The following is a 19,406-nucleotide window of genomic DNA, read 5'->3' as shown; positions in this document are numbered from 1 at the left end:
GCCCTTTGGTAACAGCCCTGGATTCTACGGTGATAAACCAGCTTTTCTCTGGCTTTGTACATCTAGGATGTATGTAATTTTAGTTCAGCTAAATCCATGAGGGTTTGGGATGTCTTGCCTACCCAAACCCCGGTTTGTGTGAATGTTGTGCGATTTAATGCCCTAAATGCATACAATTCATAAAGAAGTATATTTAAGAATGTTAATTTAAACAAACAATTATTAAATGAAAGAAAGAAAAAAAAACAAAAAGGGCCCATTACTCTTAAACAGTCAAATGTACTCTTAAGTTGGAGCTTATCTTGAACTTGTCTGTCACTTACGTGTTGGATCCATGGTGACTGTGAAAGCACACATCACCTTCTGAACATTGCTTGAAATCCATCTTGAACAAATGGGTCTCCCATAGGAGTACTGGTTCTTCCTTCTTGAAGCCATTCATGTGCACAAATCACCTTGTGCCAGAGACAGCATTGTCAGCCATCTTCCCTCCTGTCTTCTTCCAGCTCCCGCCAACAAAGACACTCAACCCAGTGTTCTACAGAACCTTCTCCCAATTCCACTATCCTGACTGGCTGACAGCTCATTCCTAATTTGAATAATGGGCCTCTTATTTTAGCTCAAACCCAAACAAGCTGAAAGCAGAACAAACTGCTCTTCCAGAACTGCTAAAATGAAATACCTACAGCATAGCAGTAAGAATCTTAACCAGGGCATTACAACAAATTTCCTACAGTGCTTTAGGGATGTTATAATCAGGATAGATAATGACAAACTAGTAGATGTGATATATTTAGAATTCCAGATGACTTTCAATAAGGCAATATCAAAGGTTACTGTAAATGAATAGAGTGCTTAGGCTGCGACTCATATTGGTATGGAAAACTAGCAAACAGAGAACTATGTCAGGATAAGGTATTTTTATTGGAGGGGCAATAGTAATTAGTAGAGTAGGGATCGTTCAATTATTTATAACTTACATTAATGACTTGGATGAAGGGATGGAAATCACAGAAGACAATTTTGTTGATGATACAAAAATAGATATGACACAGACAGCCTAGAAGTGGATTTGGTTGGTTACATAAGTATGCAAGGAGCTGGCAGATGATATAGTGTTATCCAGTTTGGAAGAAAGAATTATTAGTTCTTTATAAATTAAAATTTTAATTAAAGTATTAATGAGATAGAGTGAAGTTGGCAAGCATTGGCTTGGGATGACATTTGGGACTCCTAGTCCATGAACCACGGAAGGTAAACACGTAGGTATAACAAGTGATTAATAGAATGTTGGTTTTTATTGCAAGGAGCATGGACCATAGAAGTCAGTACACTTTGACGTAATGTTACATATCACTGATGCGAGGGTAAATGGTGTACAAGTTTGGTCTCCATATTTAAGAAAGGATGCAGTGTAGAGAAGATTCTTTGTTGATTCAATATTTCATTGATATCTGAAAAATGGTTCAGCTGTTTAGATTAGAACCTGTTGGAGATATGGTCTTATTAATTCACGTAACATTCCAGAGACACCATGGACATTGGTCAATGCTCCAGGATATTTCCCGGGAACACTAGGGAATAACGTTTGGTATTGATCCACATAAGGATATATTAGAAATATAAACCAAGAAGTGCAGGAAATACTCAGCAGGTCACACTTCTAATCATTGGAGTGGTGAGTTTTGATGAGGGGAGATAGATGGGAAGGCATAGAGTCATGGGGTCATTGAGAAGTACAGCACAGAAACGGGCCCATTGGCCCATCTAGTTCATGACAAAGAACCATTTAAACTGCCTACTGACAGTGACCTGCACTGGGACCAGAGCTCTCCATATCCCTACTATCCATGTATCCAAACTTCTATCCAATACTATCCAAACTTCTCTAAAAAGTTGAAATCAAGCTTGCATAGACCACATGTGCTGGCAGCTCATTCCACGTACTCAGGACTCATTAGTGTAGCTAATGTTATCCCACTTTTTAAGAAAGGAGGGAGAGAGAAAATAAGCAATTATAGACCAGTTAGCCTGACGTCAGTGGTGGGGAAGATGCTGGATTCAATTATAAAGGATAAAATAGCGGCACATTTGGATAGCAGTAACAGGATTGCTCCAAGTCAGCATAGATTTACAAAGGGGAAATCATGCTTGACTAATCTTCTGGAATTTTTTGAGGATGTAACTATGAAAATGGACAAGGGAGAGCCAGTAGATGTAGTGTACCTGGACTTACAGAAAGTCGTTGATAGGATCCCACATAGGAGATTAGTGGGCAAAATTAGAGCACATGGTATTGGAGGTAGGGTACTGACATGGATCGTAAATTGGTTGGCAGACAGGAAACAAAGTGTAGGGATCAACAGGTCCCTACCTTTCAGAATGGCAGGTGGTGACTAGTGGGGTACTGCAAGGCTAGGTGCTGGGACCACAGCTATTTACAATATACATTAATGATTTAGATGAAGGGATTAAAAGTAACATTAGCAAATTTGCAGATGGCACAAAGCTGGGTGGCAGTGTGAAATATGTGGAGGATGTTGAGAATAATGCAGGATGACTTGGACAGGTTGGGTGCGTGGGCAGATACATGGCAGATGCAGATTAATGTGGGTAAATGTGAGGTTATCCACTTTGTTGGCAAGAACAGGAAGGTAGATTATTTGGTGTCAAGTTAGGAAAAGGGGAAGTACAACGAGATCTTGGTGTCCTTGTTCATCAGTCAATGAAAGTAAGCATGCAGGTACAGCAGGCAGTGAAGAAAGCTAATGGCATGTTGGCCTTCATAACAAGGGGAGTTGAGTATAGGAGCAAAGGGGTCCTTCTGCAGTTATGCAGGGCCCTGGTGAGACCACGCCTGGGGTATTGTGTACAGTTTTGGTCTCCAATTTTGAGGAAGGACATTCTTGCTATTGAGGGAATGCAGCGGAGGTTCACGAGGTTAATTCCTGGGATGGCGGGACTGCCATATGTTGAAAGATTGGAGTGACTGGGCTTGTATACACTGGAATTTGGAAGGATGAGAGAGGATCTGATTGAAACATATAAGATTATTAAGGGTTTGGACACGCTAGATGCAGGAAACATGTTCCTGATGTTGGGGGAGTCCAGAATCAGAGGCCACAATTTGAGAATAAGCGGTAGGCCATTTAGAATGGAGCTCAGGAAAAACTTTTTCACCCAGAGAGTTGTGGATCTGTGGAATGCTCTGCCTCAGAAGGCAATGGAGGCCAATTCTCTGGATGCTTTCAAGAGAGAGTTAGATAGAACTCTTAATGATAGCGGAGACAAGGGATATGGGGAGAAGGCAGGAACGGGGTACTGATTGTGGATGATCTGCCATGATCACAGTAAATGGTGGTGCTGGCTCGAAGGGCTGAATGGCCTACTCCTGCACCTATTGTCTATTGTCAGGACCTTCTGAGTGAAGAAATTTCCCCTCCCGTTCCCCTTAAACTTTTCACCCTTCACCCTTATCCCATAACCTATGGTTGTAGTCCCACCCAACTTCAGTGGAAATAGCCTGCTTGCATTTACCTTACCCATACCCTTCATAATTTTGTATATCAAATTTCCTCTCAATCTCCTATGTTCTAAATAATACAATGCTAACCTATTCAATCTTTCCTGATAACACAGGTCCTCCAGATCCGGTAACGACCTTGTATGTTTTCTCTGCATGTCTTCAACCTTGTTCACATCTTTCCTGTCAGTAGATGACCCAAACTGCACAAAATACTCCAGGTTAGGCCTCAACAATGTCTGATACATAGCATCCCATCTCTGTACTTAATACATTGATTTATGAAGGCCAATGTGCCAAAAACTTTCTTTACAACCCTATCTACCCATGATGCCACTTCCAACAAATTCTGTACCTGTGTTCCCAGATCCCTTTGTTCTACCGCACTCCGCAGTGCCCTACCGTTTACTGTTTAAGACTTACCCTGATTGGTCCTGCTGAAGTTCAAAACCCTTCACTTGTCTGCATTAAATTCTATCTGCCATTTTTCAGCCCATTTTTCCAGTCGGTGCAGATCCCTCTGCAAGCCATGATAGCCTTCTTCACTTTCCACTGCACCCTCAATCCTGGTGTCATCCACAAATTTGCTGATTCAGTTAATCACATCATCACAGGCCTCCAGTCAGAGAGGCAACCCTCTGCAGCCACTCTCCAGCTTCTCCCACAAAGCCAATGTCTAATCTAATTTACTACCTCATCCTGAATGCTGAGTGACTGAACCTTCTTGATCAGCCTCCCATGCAGGACCTTGTCAAATGCCTTACTAAAGTCCCTGTAGACAGCTTCCACTGCCTTGCCCTCATCCATTTTCCTGGTAACTTTCTCAAAAAAATCTCTATAAGATTGGTTAGGCATGACCCACCATGCACAAAGCTATGCTGATTATCCTTAATCAGTCCATGTCTAGACGAATAAACATATATCCAATTCCTTAGAATACTTTCCAATAACTTTCCCACAACTGATGTCAGTGTCACTGGCCTATAATTTCCTAGTTTCTGTTTAAAGCGCTTTTTAAACAACAGAACAACATTGGCTATCCTCCAATCCTCTGGTTTCTCTCCTGTTGCTAAGAATGTTTTAACTATTCCTGCTAGAGCCCTGGAAATTTCTGCAGTTGCCTCCCAATGGCTCCAAGGGAACACCTTTTTCAGGCTCTGGGGGTTTATCTGTCCTGATAAATCCCCAGACAAGGCAGAGGAAGTTTTGAGAGGGATTCTGGAGCTGAATTGGTAAAGGGGTTAAAATTTGGAAAGATCAAGAAACCAAAACTGAAGGTGGCCCAGATCCCAGGTGTAGAGCTATGATCACTAAAGTACAACTTAATGCTTTCAGATATAACAGTAGTCAATGCTGTTGTAGAAGAAACCAGCACCTGAAGTAATGCTCATCGACTTTTCTGCATATGTGTAGAGGGGAATGGCTCTGTGACCAAACACAACAATATGACTTAACCATATAGCCATATAACAATTACAGCATGGAAACAGGACATCTCGGCCCTTCTAGTCCGTGCCGAACGCTTACTCTCACCTGGTCCCTCTGACCTGCACTCAGCGCATAACCCTCCATTCCTTTCCTGTCCATATACCTATCCAATTTTTCTTTAAATGACAAAATCAAACATGCCTCTATCACTTCTACTGGAAGCTTGTTCCAAACAGCCACACTCTCCGAGTAAAGAAATTCCCCCTCGTGTTACCCCTAAACTTTTGCCCCTTAACTCTCAACTCATGTCTTCTTGTTTGAATCTCTCCAACTCTCAATGGAAAAGGCCTATCCACGTCAACTCTATCTATCCCCCTCATAATTTTAAATATCTCTATCAAGTCCCCCCTCAACCTTCTACGCTCCAAAGAGTAAAGACCTAACTTGATCAACCTTACTCTGTAAATCAGGTGCTGAAATCCAGGTAACGTTCTAGTAAATCTTCTCCGTACTCTCTCTATTTTATTGACATCTTTCCTATAATTCGGTGACCAGAACTGTACACAATACACCAAGTTTGGCCTTACCAATGCCTTGTACAATTTTAACATTACATCCCAACTCCTATACTCAATGCTCTGATTTATAAAGGCCAGCATACCAAAAGCTTTCTTCACCACCCTATCCACATGAGATTCCACCTTCAGGGAACTATGCACCATTATTCCTAGATCACTCTGTTCTACTGCTTTTACCATGTATGTCCTATTTTGATTAGTCCTACCAAAATGTAGCACCTCACACTTATCAGCATTAAACTCCATCTGCCATCTTTCAGTCCACTCTTCTAACTGGCCCAAATTTCTCTGCAAGCTTTAAAAACCTGCTTCATTATCCACAACTCCACCTATCTTAGTATCATCTGCATATTTACTAATCCAATTTACCACCCCATCATCCAGATTATTAATATATATGACAAACAACATTGGACCCAGTACAGATCCCTGAGGCACACCACTAGTCACCGGCCTCCAACCTGACAAACAGTTATCCACCACTACTCTCTGGTGTCTCCCATTCATCTACTGTTGAATCCATTTTACTACTTCAATATTAATACCTAATGATTGAACCTTCCTAACTAGCCTTCCATGTGGAATCTTGTCAAAGGCCTTACTGAAGTCCATATAGACAACATCCACTGCTTTATCCTTGTCAACTTCTCCAGTAACCTCTTCAAAAAATTCTATAAGATTTGTTAAGCATGACCTTCCATGCACAAATTCATGTGGACTGTTCCTAATCAGACCCTGTCTATCCTGATAATTATATATCCCATCTCTAAGAATACTTTCCATCAATTTACCAACCACTGACGTCAAACTCACAGGCCAATAATTGCTAGGTTTACTCTTAGAACCCTTTTTAAACAATGGAACAACATGAGCAATACGCCAATCCTCCGGCACCATCCCCGTTTCTAATGACATTTGAAATATTTCTGTCACAGCCCCTGATATTTCCACACTAACTTCCCTCAAGGTCCTAGGGAATATCCTGTCAGGACCTGGAGACTTATCCACTTTTATATTCCTTAAGAGCGCCAGTACTACCTCTTCTTTAGTCATCATAGTTTCCATAACTTCCCTACTTGTTTCCCTTATGTTACACAATTCAATATCCTTCTCCTTCGTGAATACCGAAGAAAAGAAATTGTTCAAAATCTCCCCATCTCTTTTGGCTCCACTCATAGCTGTCCACTCTGCTTCTCTAAGGGACCAATTTCATCCCTCACTATCCTTTTGCTATTAATATAACTGTAGAAACCCTTTGGATTTATTTTCACCTTACTTGCCAAAGCAACCTCGTATCTTCTTTTAGCTTTTCTAATTTCTTTCTTAAGATTCTTTTTACATTCTTTATATTCCTCGAGCACCTCATTTACTCCATGCTGCCTATATTTATTGTAGATGTCTCTCTTTTTCCGAACTAAGTTTCCAATATCCCTTGAAAACCATGGCTCTCTCAAAATTTTAACCTTTCCTTTCAACCTAACATGAACATAAAGATCCTGTACCCTCAAAATGTCACCTTTAAATGACCTCCATTTCTCTATTACACCCTCCCCATAAAACAAATTGTCCCAATCCACTCCTTCTAAATCCTTTTGCATCTCCTCAAAGTTAGCCTTTCTCCAATCAAAAATCTCAACCCTGGGTCCAGACCTATCCTTCTCCATAATTATATTGAAACAAATGTCATTGCGATCACTGAACCTGAAGTGCTCCCCAACACGTACCTCCGTCACCTGACCTATCTCATTCTCTAACAGGAGATCCAACACTTAAGCACTTTACTATTCTGGACAAAGCATTATCTACATTCACGTGAGTTTAACTTGATTTAGAAATGTCGAAAATGATTAGAAGCACCTTAGAATATCCCAGGGAAGTGCTGGAAGCATGTGCCAATCTTTCTCAAAACAAGTTATTGTATTTGAAGCTTCTGTCCCCAATGCTGGAAACATCGTTCAGATACAGATTTTAGATCAACCACGTGCAACACTTCACACAAACCACTGGCGCCTTTTAGAACCAGTAAAATGACAATAAAATATTTAGAAATACAGCTGCAGAAAGACAGCCACTTAATCCAATTAGGGTTTGATGCATCAGCCCGCAGAGGACAAGTGGAAGAATGCTGGAGGAGCCTTGGGATGGAGTCGTTCAGCACAGAAATAGGTCCTTCACTCATGATGACCTTTTTGCTCATCTACATTCATTTCATTTGCCCACGTGGTCTGTTACTTTCTAAGCCTTGCCTATTTAAGTGCATGTCCAGATACCCCTTAACTGTAGAGATTGCATCTGTCAGATCACCTTTCAGATCGCCAGCAGGTTGTAAGAGTGGGCTCCCTCTCCTCCAACCCTCTGACTCTCAATACAGGAGCCCCTCAGGGCTGCGTACTGAGTTGCCTCCTTTACTCTCTGTATACCCATGACATTATCGCCACCCACAGCTCCAATCTGCTAATTAAATTTGTCAATGAGACTACATTGATTGGCCTTATCTCAAACAATAACGAGGTGGCCTACAGGGAAGAAGTCATCTTTTTGGCACAGTGGTGTCAAGAAAACAACCTCTCCCTCAATGTCGCAAAAACAAAGGAGCAGGTTGTGGATTACAGGAGGAATGGAGATGGGCTAAACCCTATTGACATCAATGGATCTGGGGTTGAGAGGGTAAACAGCTTCAAGTTCCTCGACATCCACATCTCTGAGGACTTCATCTGGTCAGTGCACACCAGGTGTGTGGTGAAAAAGGCACAACAGCAGCTCCTTCACCTCAGATGGTTGAGGAAGTTTGGTATGGGCCCGCAGATCCCAAGAACTTTCTACAGGGGCACAATTGAGAGCATTCTGACTGGCTGCATCACTGCCTGGTATGGGAACTGTACTTCCCTCAATCGCAGGGCTCTACAGAGAGTGGAACGGACAGCCCAGCGCATCTGTAGCTGTTAACTTCCCATGATTCAGGACAATTACAAAGAAAGGTGTATAAAAAGGGCCCGTAGGATCATTGGGGACCCAAGTCATCCCAACCACAATCTATTCCAGCTGCTACCATCTGGGAAGCGGTACCGCAGCATAGAAGCCAGGGCCAACAGGCTCTGGGACAGCTTCTTCTTCCAGGTCATCAGACTGATTAACTCATGCTGATTTGAGTGTATTCTATATTACATTGGCTTTTCTATTTATTATAAATTACTATAAATTACTATGATTGCACATTGCACATTTAGATGGAGGCGTAACATAAAGATTTTTGCTTCTCATATATGTGAAGAATATAAGAAATAAAGTCAATTCAATTCAATTTAATTCAATTCAAGTCAATTCAATGATTCCACCACCTCCTCAAGTAGCTAGCTCTTCTAATCTATTTGTAATTCTTTCCTCTCATCTTAAACATCTGCCATTATTTTTGATAGGCGTACTGTGGGAAATTATTTTAATTTTCCACCTCTCATAATATTATAACTTTATGAGGTCATTCCTTAACCTCCTTTGTTCCACTGTGAAACTGGGTGTTGGGCTTCCCATCCAACAGACCTCCGATAGTGAGGTTGCACAACTGATTGTCCCTCCCATCATCCCCAATATAGGTGCTCCCCAGGGCTGTGTGCGGAGCCCACTGCTGTACACTCTGCTCACACATGACTGCATGGCCAAACACACCAGTAATCACATTGTCAAGATTGACAATGAGATGACAGCAGTGGGCTCATCACCAACAAAGATGAGATGGCCTACAGACAGGAGGTGGACGAGCATGGATTGGGGGCCAGGAAAAGGTCAACAAGACAAAGGAGATGATTATTGACTCTTACACCATTGGCAGGCAGATAAAAAGTTTGTGGGTTTAGTTAATCATCTATTCTCGTACCCAAAGTATACGTGGCGTAAAGTGTGATTACAAAGGCATCACCAAATACATTGGTGATCTATCCAGCATAGAACTACAGCATGAGGTGTTAAACTGACAGCCCTATCTGACACCCAAGGTCCTATGAACTCAGAATATCCCAAGGGGAACTCGCACAACCTCTTATGGTCTCAAAACACATTTTTACACCGTCAAGAAAACTCACCAATGTCCCTGCTTTCTGAGGAGGCTGAAAAGGGCTAGACTGCACATCAATACTCATGACCTTTTAGAGGTGCACAGTACAGAGAATCAAAAAAGCTGCATAGTATGGAAACTGCGTTGCAGCAGACAGGAAGCTGCATAATATGGAAATTGCACTGCAGCAGTCAAGAAGTTTCTACCATGGGCGGTCAGAAGATTCTACCATGGGTAGTCAGAACTGCTCAGTGCATCACCAACCCCAGCCTACCCACCATCAAAGACAGACGTACAGAAGGGTACTGGAAAATGGCCTGCATTATCATGAAGGATCCCACCCATCCTGCCTATGAACCCTTTGTTCCACTCCCATCAGGGAGGAAGCTTCATAATAGTCATGCCAGGACCATCAGACACAAAATCATTTACTTTCCCCAAGTAGTAACGCTGATCAGCACCTCCACCCGTTAAAGCCATTTCCAGTTAAATTCATCTTATGTACAGGCACTCCTGTGCCTAGTGTCATTTTATGGACACACAATCAATCTATGAGGATAAACTCTATTTTGTATATATATTTATTGTGTTTTTTATTATTGCATTTATTATTTTCTTGTGTTTTTGGTGCTGCATCAGATCCAGAGTAATAATTATTTCATTCTCCTTTAATGATAACAAACAAGCTTGAAGAGATGAAGAGAAAACAAGCCCAGCCTTTCAAATACATCCCCAGAATTAATGTTCCCCTATAAAAATAATATCCTCATAAATCAGTCCAGAGGTCTTGGACATAAAGCTGTATCCAAATGGTCTCGCTCACTTCAGTAAATAAAGACAAATAAGTTCTGATGTAGGGTTTTGTCCCAAAAGTTGACAATTCCTTTCCTCTCACAGATGCTGTTCAATCCATTGAGTTCCCCCAGCAGATTGCTTGTTACTCCATATTCCAGCATCTGCAGACTCATGCCTCAATAAATAATGATGGCTCATGAAGTTAATCTGAATTAAATTTATTTCCACTGATGCCATGAAATTTGTTGTTTTGTGGCAGCAGTACATTGCAAAAGCATACAGTACATATTATAAATTACAAAATAAATAAATAGTGCAAAAATAATGAAGTAATATTCATGGGTTCATGGACATTCGGAAGTATGAAGGCTTCAGGCAAGGAGCTATTCCTAAATTGTTAAGTGTGAGTCTTTAGGTTTCTGTACCTCCTTCCTGATGGTACCAACGAGAAAGGGGTACGTCTCTGATAGTAAAGATCCTTCATGATGGATGCCACTTTCCTGAGGCTCTGCCTCGTGAAGATGCCCTCGAGAGTGGGGAGGACTCTGACTATCATGGAGATGTTTGAGTCTACAACCCTCTGCAGCTTCTTGTGATCCTATACATTGGAAGCTCCATACCAGCCTATGAGCATCCTTGGTTTCATTTAGTCATAGTCATAGTCATAGTCATACTTTATTGATCCCGGGGGAAATTGGTTTTCGTTACAGTTGCACCATAAATAATTAAATAGTAATAAAAGCATAAATAGTTAAATAGTAATATGTAATTTATGCCAGGAAATAAGTCCAGGACCAGCCTATTGGCTCAGGGTGTCTGACTCTCCAAGGGAGGAGTTGTAAAGTTTGATGGCCACAGGCAGGAATGACTTCCTATGACGCTCTGTGTTGCATCTCGGTGGAATGAGTCCCTGGCTCAATGTACTCCTGTGCCCAACCAGTACATTATGTAGTGGATGGGGGACATTGTCCAAGATGGTATGCAACTTGGACAGCATCCTCTTTTCAGACACCGCACCACCACCAGGGAGTCCAGTTCCATCCCCACAACATCACTGCCTTACGAATGAGTTTGTTGATTCTGTTGGTGTCTGCTACCCTCAGCCTGCTGCCCCAGCACAGAACAGCAAACATGATCGCACTGGCCACCACAGACTCGTAGAACATCCTCAGCATCGTCCGGCAGATGTTAAAGGACCTCAGTCTCCTCAGGAAATAGAGACGGCTCTGACTCTTCTTGTAGACAGCCTTTTCCAGGATTTCATTGGTAAAGAGCAAAGTTTTTGCTCAATTAACCTTCTTTTTTGTCTTTTGCATCTGCAATTTAAATGTAAAATAATAGTCTCAGACCCTAGTACCCATGTTCTAAATCATGAATTCCCCCAAATATCGCCTGCCTTTTGTAGAAAAGGATGAATGCTTTGTGAATGTGAAAGAAAGACAATGCCCAGACATATGTAAATCGTTCAGATTGGGAAAATGCACAAGTTATCTCTGTAATATAATTCAAAAATTATTCAACCAGAAATAATCCTTTCATTCTGAGAGGTTGAACAATAAATAACTCAATAAGCTGATCGCGGGCTTGAATTATTTATGGTCTGCTAATCATCCATCTCTGCTGTGGTATTGGAATATTTCAAGCTGGCATCTCTCTAAATGTTAATTAATGCCATTTCATAATAGCTTTTGGGTATCATTGGTACTGCACTGGATTAATTTAACATCACTCATCTTTGGAAAATGTTGCACCAGAATTACATAAATGTGCGATTTAGGACTTCAATCTCATTAGATACTTTGAGTCACATGGTAAAAACTTAGTATAATGAATGTGTTTTTCTGTTCTCAGTATGGATCGTCATTCTTTCAATAAAACAAGTCCTATTGATGCTCTTAGGCCACATTTGAATTTTTTAATAACTTTATGGACATGTCTGATGTAAAATAATATATTTGGAGCAATATTACTTTGAGAGTAATTGGAATATTTCCATAAATTCAAAGAGCTTTTACAGGTATAATAAGAGCAAAAGGATTGTAAGGGATAAAATTGGTCCTCTTGAAGATTGGAGTGGTCGGCTATGTGTGGAACCAAAGAAAATGGGGGAGATCTTAAATAGGTTTTTTGCGTCTGTATTTACTAAGGAAACTGGCTTGAAGTCTATGGAATTAAGGGAAACAAGTAGTGAGATCATGGAAACTGTACGGATTGAAAAGGAGGAGGTGCTTGCTGTCTTGAGGAAAATTAAAGTGGATAAATCCCCGGGACCTGACAGCGTGCTCCCTCGGACCTTGAAGGAGACTAGTGTTGAAATTGCGGGGGCCCTGGCAGAAATATTTAAAATGTCGCTGTCTACAGGTGAGGTGCCGGAGGATTGGAGAGTGGCTCATGTTGTTCCGTTGTTTAAAAAAGAATCGAAAAGTAATCCGGGAAATTATAGGCCGATAAGTTTAATGTCGGTGGTAGGTAAGTTATTGGAGGGAGTACTAAGAGACAGAATCTACAAGCATTTGGATAGACAGGGACTTATTAGGGAGAATCAACATGGCTTTGTGCGTGGAAGGTCATGTTTGACCAATCTATTGGAGTTTTTCGAGGAGGTTACCAGGAAAGTGGATGAAGGGAAGGCAGTGGATATTGTCTACATGGACTTCAGTAAGGCCTTTGACAAGGTCCCGCATGGGAGGTTAGTTAGAAAAATTCAGTTGCTAGGTATACATGGAGAGGTGGTAAATTGGATTAGACATTGGCTCAATGGAAGAAGCCAAAGAGTGGTAGTAGAGAATTGCTTCTCTGAGTGGAGGCCTGTGACTAGTGGTGTGCCACAGGGATCAGTGCTGGGTCTGTTGTTATTTGTCATCTATATCAATGATCTGGATGATAATGTGGTAAATTGGATCAGCAAATTTGCTGATGATACAAAGATTGCAGGTGTAGTAGACAGTGAGGAATGTTTTCAGAGCCTGCAGAGGGACTTGGACCAGCTGGAAAAATGGGCTGAAAAATGGCAGATGGAGATTAATACAGATAAGTGTGAGGTATTGCACGTTGGAAGGACAAACCAAGGTAGAACATACGGGGTTAATGGTAAGGCACTGAGGAGTGCAGTAGAACAGAGGGATCTGGGAATACAGATACAAAATTCCCTAAAAGTGGCGTCACAAGTAGATAGGGTCGTAAAGAGAGCTTTTGGTACATTGGTCTTTATTAATCAAAGTATTGAGTATAAGAGCTCGAATGTTATGATGAGGTTGTATAAGGCATTGGTGAGGCCGAATCTGGAGTACTGTGCTCAGTTTTGGTCACCAAATTACAGGAAGGTTATAAATAAGGTTGAAAGAGTGCAGAGAAGGTTTACAAGGATGTTGCCGGGACTTGAGAAACTCAGTTACAGAGAAAGGTTGAATAGGTTAGGACTTTACTCCCTGGAGCGTAGAAGAATGAGGGGAGATTTGATAGATGTATATAAAATTATGATGGGTATAGATAGAGTGAATGCAAGCAGGCTTTTTCCGCTGAGGCAAGGGGAGAAAAAAACCAGAGGACATGGGTTAAGGGTGAGGGGGGAAAAGTTTAAAGGGAACATTAGAGGGGGCTTCTTCACACAGAGAGTGGTGGGAGTATGGAATGAGCTGCCAGATGAGGTGGTAAATGCGGGTTCTTTTTTAACATTTAAAAATAAATTGGACAGATACATGGATGGGAGATGTATGGAGGGATATGGTCCGTGAGCAGGTCAGTGGGATTAGGCAGAAAATGGTTCGGCACAGCCAAGAAGGGCCAAAAGGCCTGTTTCTGTGCTGTAGTTTCTATGGTTTCTATGTAGAAGCAAGTTTAGATTGGATGGCAGCAGTTAGCTCAATCCTCAGCCATTTCATTCCAGCTTCCAAATTCACATCTTCCTAGTTCAAAGTTCAAGGTTATTATCTTATCAAAGTACGTATATGTCATCATATATTACCTTGAAATTAGATTTCTTGCAGGCATTGGCAGTAGAACAGTGAAATACAATAGATTACGTGAAAAACTACACACAAAGATGAAGAAACAACCAATGCACAAAATGAGTCAAACTGTGAAAATAAAAAAATAATGTTGAGAACATGAGTTGTAGAGTCCTTGAAGGGTCCTTTGGTTGTGGAATCAGTTCAGAGTTGAGGTGTGTGAATTTATCCATGGTGTTTAAGCGTAATAACTGTTCCTGACTCCTGTACCTCCTTCCTGATGCAGCCGAGGGAAGGAAGTACAGCCCGGATGGTGTGAGTCCTTGATGATGGATGCTGCTTTCTTGCAGGCAGCGCTCCTCGTACATGTGCACAGTGGTGGAGAGTGATGGACTGGGCTTTGCCCACCACTTTTTGTAGGAGTTTCCGTTCTTGTACATTGGTGCTTTATACCCGGCCGTGATGCAACCAGTCAGGATACTCTCCACTGTGGATCTATCAAAGTTTGTCAGCATTTTACATGACATGTCAAATCCAGGCAAACTTCTTAAAAAGCAAAATCATTGTTATGCCTTCTTTGTGGTGGCATTTATGTGCTGATTTCAGTACAGATCCTTTGATATAATAACACCAAGAAATTTAAAGTCACTCACCCTCTCCACCTCCGATCCCCTACAATGAGGACTGGCCGATAGCAAACTAATTATGTTTGCTTTCACCATTGTTTTGTAGTCAAACTCCTTGCTTCTTAGAATCGCTTAAGAGGTTCTGCACAGGAGGAGGTTATTCAGCTCAACTGCTCCATGATTGTGCTTCTACTGCACACAATTCTTACTGCATCCTTTGGCAGAATCTCAGATGGAGACGAGAGGACGTATAGGAGCGAGATATACCAGCTAGTTGAGTGGTGTCACAGCAACAAACTTGCACTCAATGTCAATAAGGCCGAAGAGCTGATTGTGGACTTCACAAAGGGTAGAATGAAGGATCCTCATAGAGGGATCAGAAGTGGAGAGAGTGAGCAATTTCAATTCCTAGGTGTCGAAATCTCTGAGGATCTAACCTGGTCCCAACATATCGATGTAGCTATAAAGGAGGCAAGACTGCAGCGATATTTCATTAGGAGTTTGAGGAGATTTGGTGTGTTACCTAAGCCACTTGAAAGCTTCTACAGACATACCATGGAGAGCATTCTGTCAGGCTGCATCACTGTCTGGTATGGGGGGTTGGGGGGTGGGGAGGGAGCTATTTCACAGGTCCAAAAGAAGCTACAGAAAGTTGTGAAATTAGTCAACTCCATCCATTTTTGGTACTATCCTCTGTAGTATCCAAGACATCTTCAAGGAGCGGAGTCACAGAAAGGCGGCGTCCATCATTAAGGAGCCCCATCACTCAGGAAATGCCCTCTTGTCATTGTTACCATCAGGAAAGAGGTACAGTGGCCTGAAGGTACACACTCAGTGATTCATGAACAGCTTCTTCCCCTCTGCCATATGATTGCTAAATAGATAGTGAATCCATGAACACTAACTCATTTTTTAAATTTCTGTTGTTGAACTATTTTAAGTATTTAATATGAATGTATAAATACTGACTAATCCATTTACTTATATTTTTTCTGTTATGTATTGCAATTTACTGCTGCTGCTGCCAAGATAGCAAATTTCACGACATAGGCTGGTGATATTAAACCTGATTCTGAATATGCAGAGAATATTGCGATATAGACATGTGTAGGCGGAAGGGACTAGTTTATTTCTATGTTTAATGACTAGTCTAATTAGTTTTGCACAGTACTACGGGCTGAAGGGGCTGTTCCTGTGCCGTATTTTCTCAAATGACTGTGTTCTAATGGCTGTGGAGTGAGTTCCATGTCTCTCCACTTCACCCAGTCACTGGGAAAAAGGAACTTTGATTTAATTGGTTTAGTGTTGATCAGCTTCTAATAATTCCTTTAGTTTTTGTTACTCTTCAATATGTCAGCATGTTTTACATTGACCCTCTCAGTGCTTCCTTACTGTTCCTGCCCGACATATTGCAGTTGTCAAACTGGTAAATGGTAGTCTCTATAGACAGTGAGATCACCCACACTATCTGTAACAAAGTATTGACAGCGAGCTCAAACACATCAATTCCTTACTAGAATGTACTGGAGATCTCATTACCACAGGGAGTGGTTGAGGCAAACAAATGGAGGTGTTAAAAACATAAGGAAGTAATATGGCAGCACAGTGGTGCAACCCAGTGCTCAGGTGACCCAGGGTTCACTCCTGACTTCAGGGACTGGCAGTATGGAGGTTGCACGTTCTCTCTGTGGACACATAACTGCAGGTTCTCATTCTAAGCCATATCAAAATATGAAATATGTCACCAGTTAGAGAAAGGGACAGGAAAAGATAAAATGACACCACCTGTGACGACACTTTTGAGGAAGTTAGATATTTGAGAGCTGCTTAAAACAGGAATATTGATTTAAAATCCAGAGTACACTCGGTGTTCATTTTATTAGGTACACCTGCTTATTAATGCAAATATCTAATCAACCAATCATATGGCGACAACTTGATCCACAAAAGCATGTGGACATGGTCAGGAGGTTCAGTTGTAGTTCACATCAAACATCAGAATGGGGAAGGAATGTGATCTAAGTCACTTTGACCATGGAATGATAGTTGGTGCCTGACAGGGTGGTTTTAGTATCTCAGAAACTGCTGATCTCCTGAGAATTTCACACACAACAGTCTCTAGGGATTACAGAGAATGGTGTGAAAAACAAACAACAAAAAAAACAGCTAGTGAGTGGTAGTAGTCTTGAGAAAATTCCTTGTTGATGATTAGAGGTCAGAGCAGAATGCCAACTGGTTCAAACTGGGAGGAAGGTGATAGTAATTCAAATAACGACACGTTACAACAGTGGTGTATGGAAGAGCATCTAAAAACATATATCACATCGAACCTTGAAAACCAGGAACAGGAGGTATCTAATGAAGTGGCTGCTGAAAGTACACCATTGCACCTTAGGGATGTTCACTTTAAATTATTTCAACTGCCGGTGATGCAGCAAATAACAATATTTACTATTTCAATTGATACAGTTTCTCCAATGAGTACAGTTAATGGCAGAGCCTTTAAACCACCGGTGTACAGGAAAATTTGTCGTCGATTCCTTATCTCCCAGAAAGTTAGGTTGTTTTCTTTGGAGTGTTGGAGGCTGAGGAGAGACTTGGCATAATTTTTTAACATTATGAGAGGCACAAGTAAGGTAGACAGCTTAAATGGTTCAATTTAATCTCAGAGAATGTATACAGTATATAACCTGAAATTCTTACTCTTTGCAGACATCCATGAAACAAAAATACCCCAAAGAATGAATGACAGAAATGTTAGAGCTCCAAAGACCCCTCTTCCCATCTCACACACAAGCAGCAGAAGCATCAACACTCCACCTCCCCCTCTCCCCACTTGCACCAGCAAAAGCAGCAACCTGCCCTCCATCCACCATGCAACCAATAGCAAAAGCCCCCAAACAGACCTTGATCTAGAGTCCATCAAAAACAACAGTCCATAACCCAACACTTCGGTATCTCAGACAGGCTGTGTCTTGTCAGCGAGGGAGAGAGAGATCACTCCTGCAACAAGGAGAACGTGAGACCAGCACCTCGCTGTTCCGATGTTGCAGTCTTTCAGGTTGCTTCTCCGAGCCCCCTGACTTGAGGACGGCAGTCTCTCACTCACCATCAAAACGAGAGAGGGAGATAGAGAGGATCGCTTGAGTACAGAGCCTTTCGTCCAACAGCAGCAAACATCATCTGCTGCCTTGATGTTTTGGTCTCCCTCGACATGTCAGTCAGTGACATTGGTGAGGAACCGGGTCACCCACGGGGCCGCACCCTGAAGGCACATTTTTTTCAAGCCTTTCCTAGAGATATTGAAACGCCAGGTTGCACGGCCAGTCTGAGAACCTACTGCTCGTGGAGAACCGTAGTTTAAGCTGTAGATGTAGACCACTGACTCTGACAGGACTCCAGCCACCTTGAAAAGAAAGACATGAGAAAAGAAGAATGAGCTGTTTCATGGACAATCTGGAAGAGGTTGCCTGGGTCTACAAAAGCCTCTGGCACCAGTCAGAATCATTTCCCCAGGCTAGTTAGGACTGTTGAATTCAAGACAATATGCATTAAGATGAGAGGGTGGACGACTGAAGAAGCAATTGATTTTTCTTAAAGCACATAAGCAGCATTAGGTGACTGGAACAGTCTGCCAGATGTAGTGGTGGGAGCTGATACAATAATGGTATGAGGGAGACTTCTAAGCAGATACACGAATATACCAGGAATGGAGGGATATGGATCATGTGCATACAGGAAGGATCAGTTTAATTTGGCATCATGGCCGACACAGACATTGTGTGCTGATAGGCCTGTGTCGTGCAGTAAGTCCCATGTAAGAGAACAGTTTAACAAAAAATTAATGGCTTACTGTGATTGAAAGATACTAATTGTGGACTGAAAGCTGTATATTGTAAATTAGGTGTTCTGATATCAGGGAGAGGATGTTCACTGGAGCTCTAGTTAAGTGGTACGTGCAGAGGGAAGAATGTTATTCATGGTGACGTCACTTTGCATTGCCTCCATTCAGTGGCCAATGCTTCTGTTTGTGAAATGCATCAAATGATTGCTCTGTTTTGTAGCAGATATTGCTAGCACCAACAGCAAACATGCACTGAGGCCTCCAGGGAGGATGACAACAGATGGTGTTCACTTTGTTGCTGGAAGTGAAGTTTTATCACTGAAAAAGACACTAAAGTCTACATTCCACTTGCCTTGTTGTTGAAGCTAACAAATCCGGTATTTCTCATCCTTCCTGCCTACATCCCAAAATGTAAATTAGATAGACAGTTGATGAATTCCTGTTTTTTTTTGAACAGGGTAATTAAAAGGAAAATAAATGAATAAATGGTCAAACAACATATTCTACATGTACAATAGTCCAGCTTTAATTACCGAGAGCTATTTGAAATCAGAACCATCCAGAAAGTTGCAGGATATTCTGACCAACAACATTTTATAAATGATAAAAGACAAAAT

The sequence above is a fragment of the Mobula birostris genome, chromosome 5 (assembly GCF_030028105.1).
Source record: "Mobula birostris isolate sMobBir1 chromosome 5, sMobBir1.hap1, whole genome shotgun sequence".
NCBI lineage: Eukaryota > Metazoa > Chordata > Chondrichthyes > Myliobatiformes > Myliobatidae > Mobula > Mobula birostris.
The sequence above is the reverse complement of the archived record's forward strand: the minus strand, read 5'-3'. Positions refer to the sequence as shown.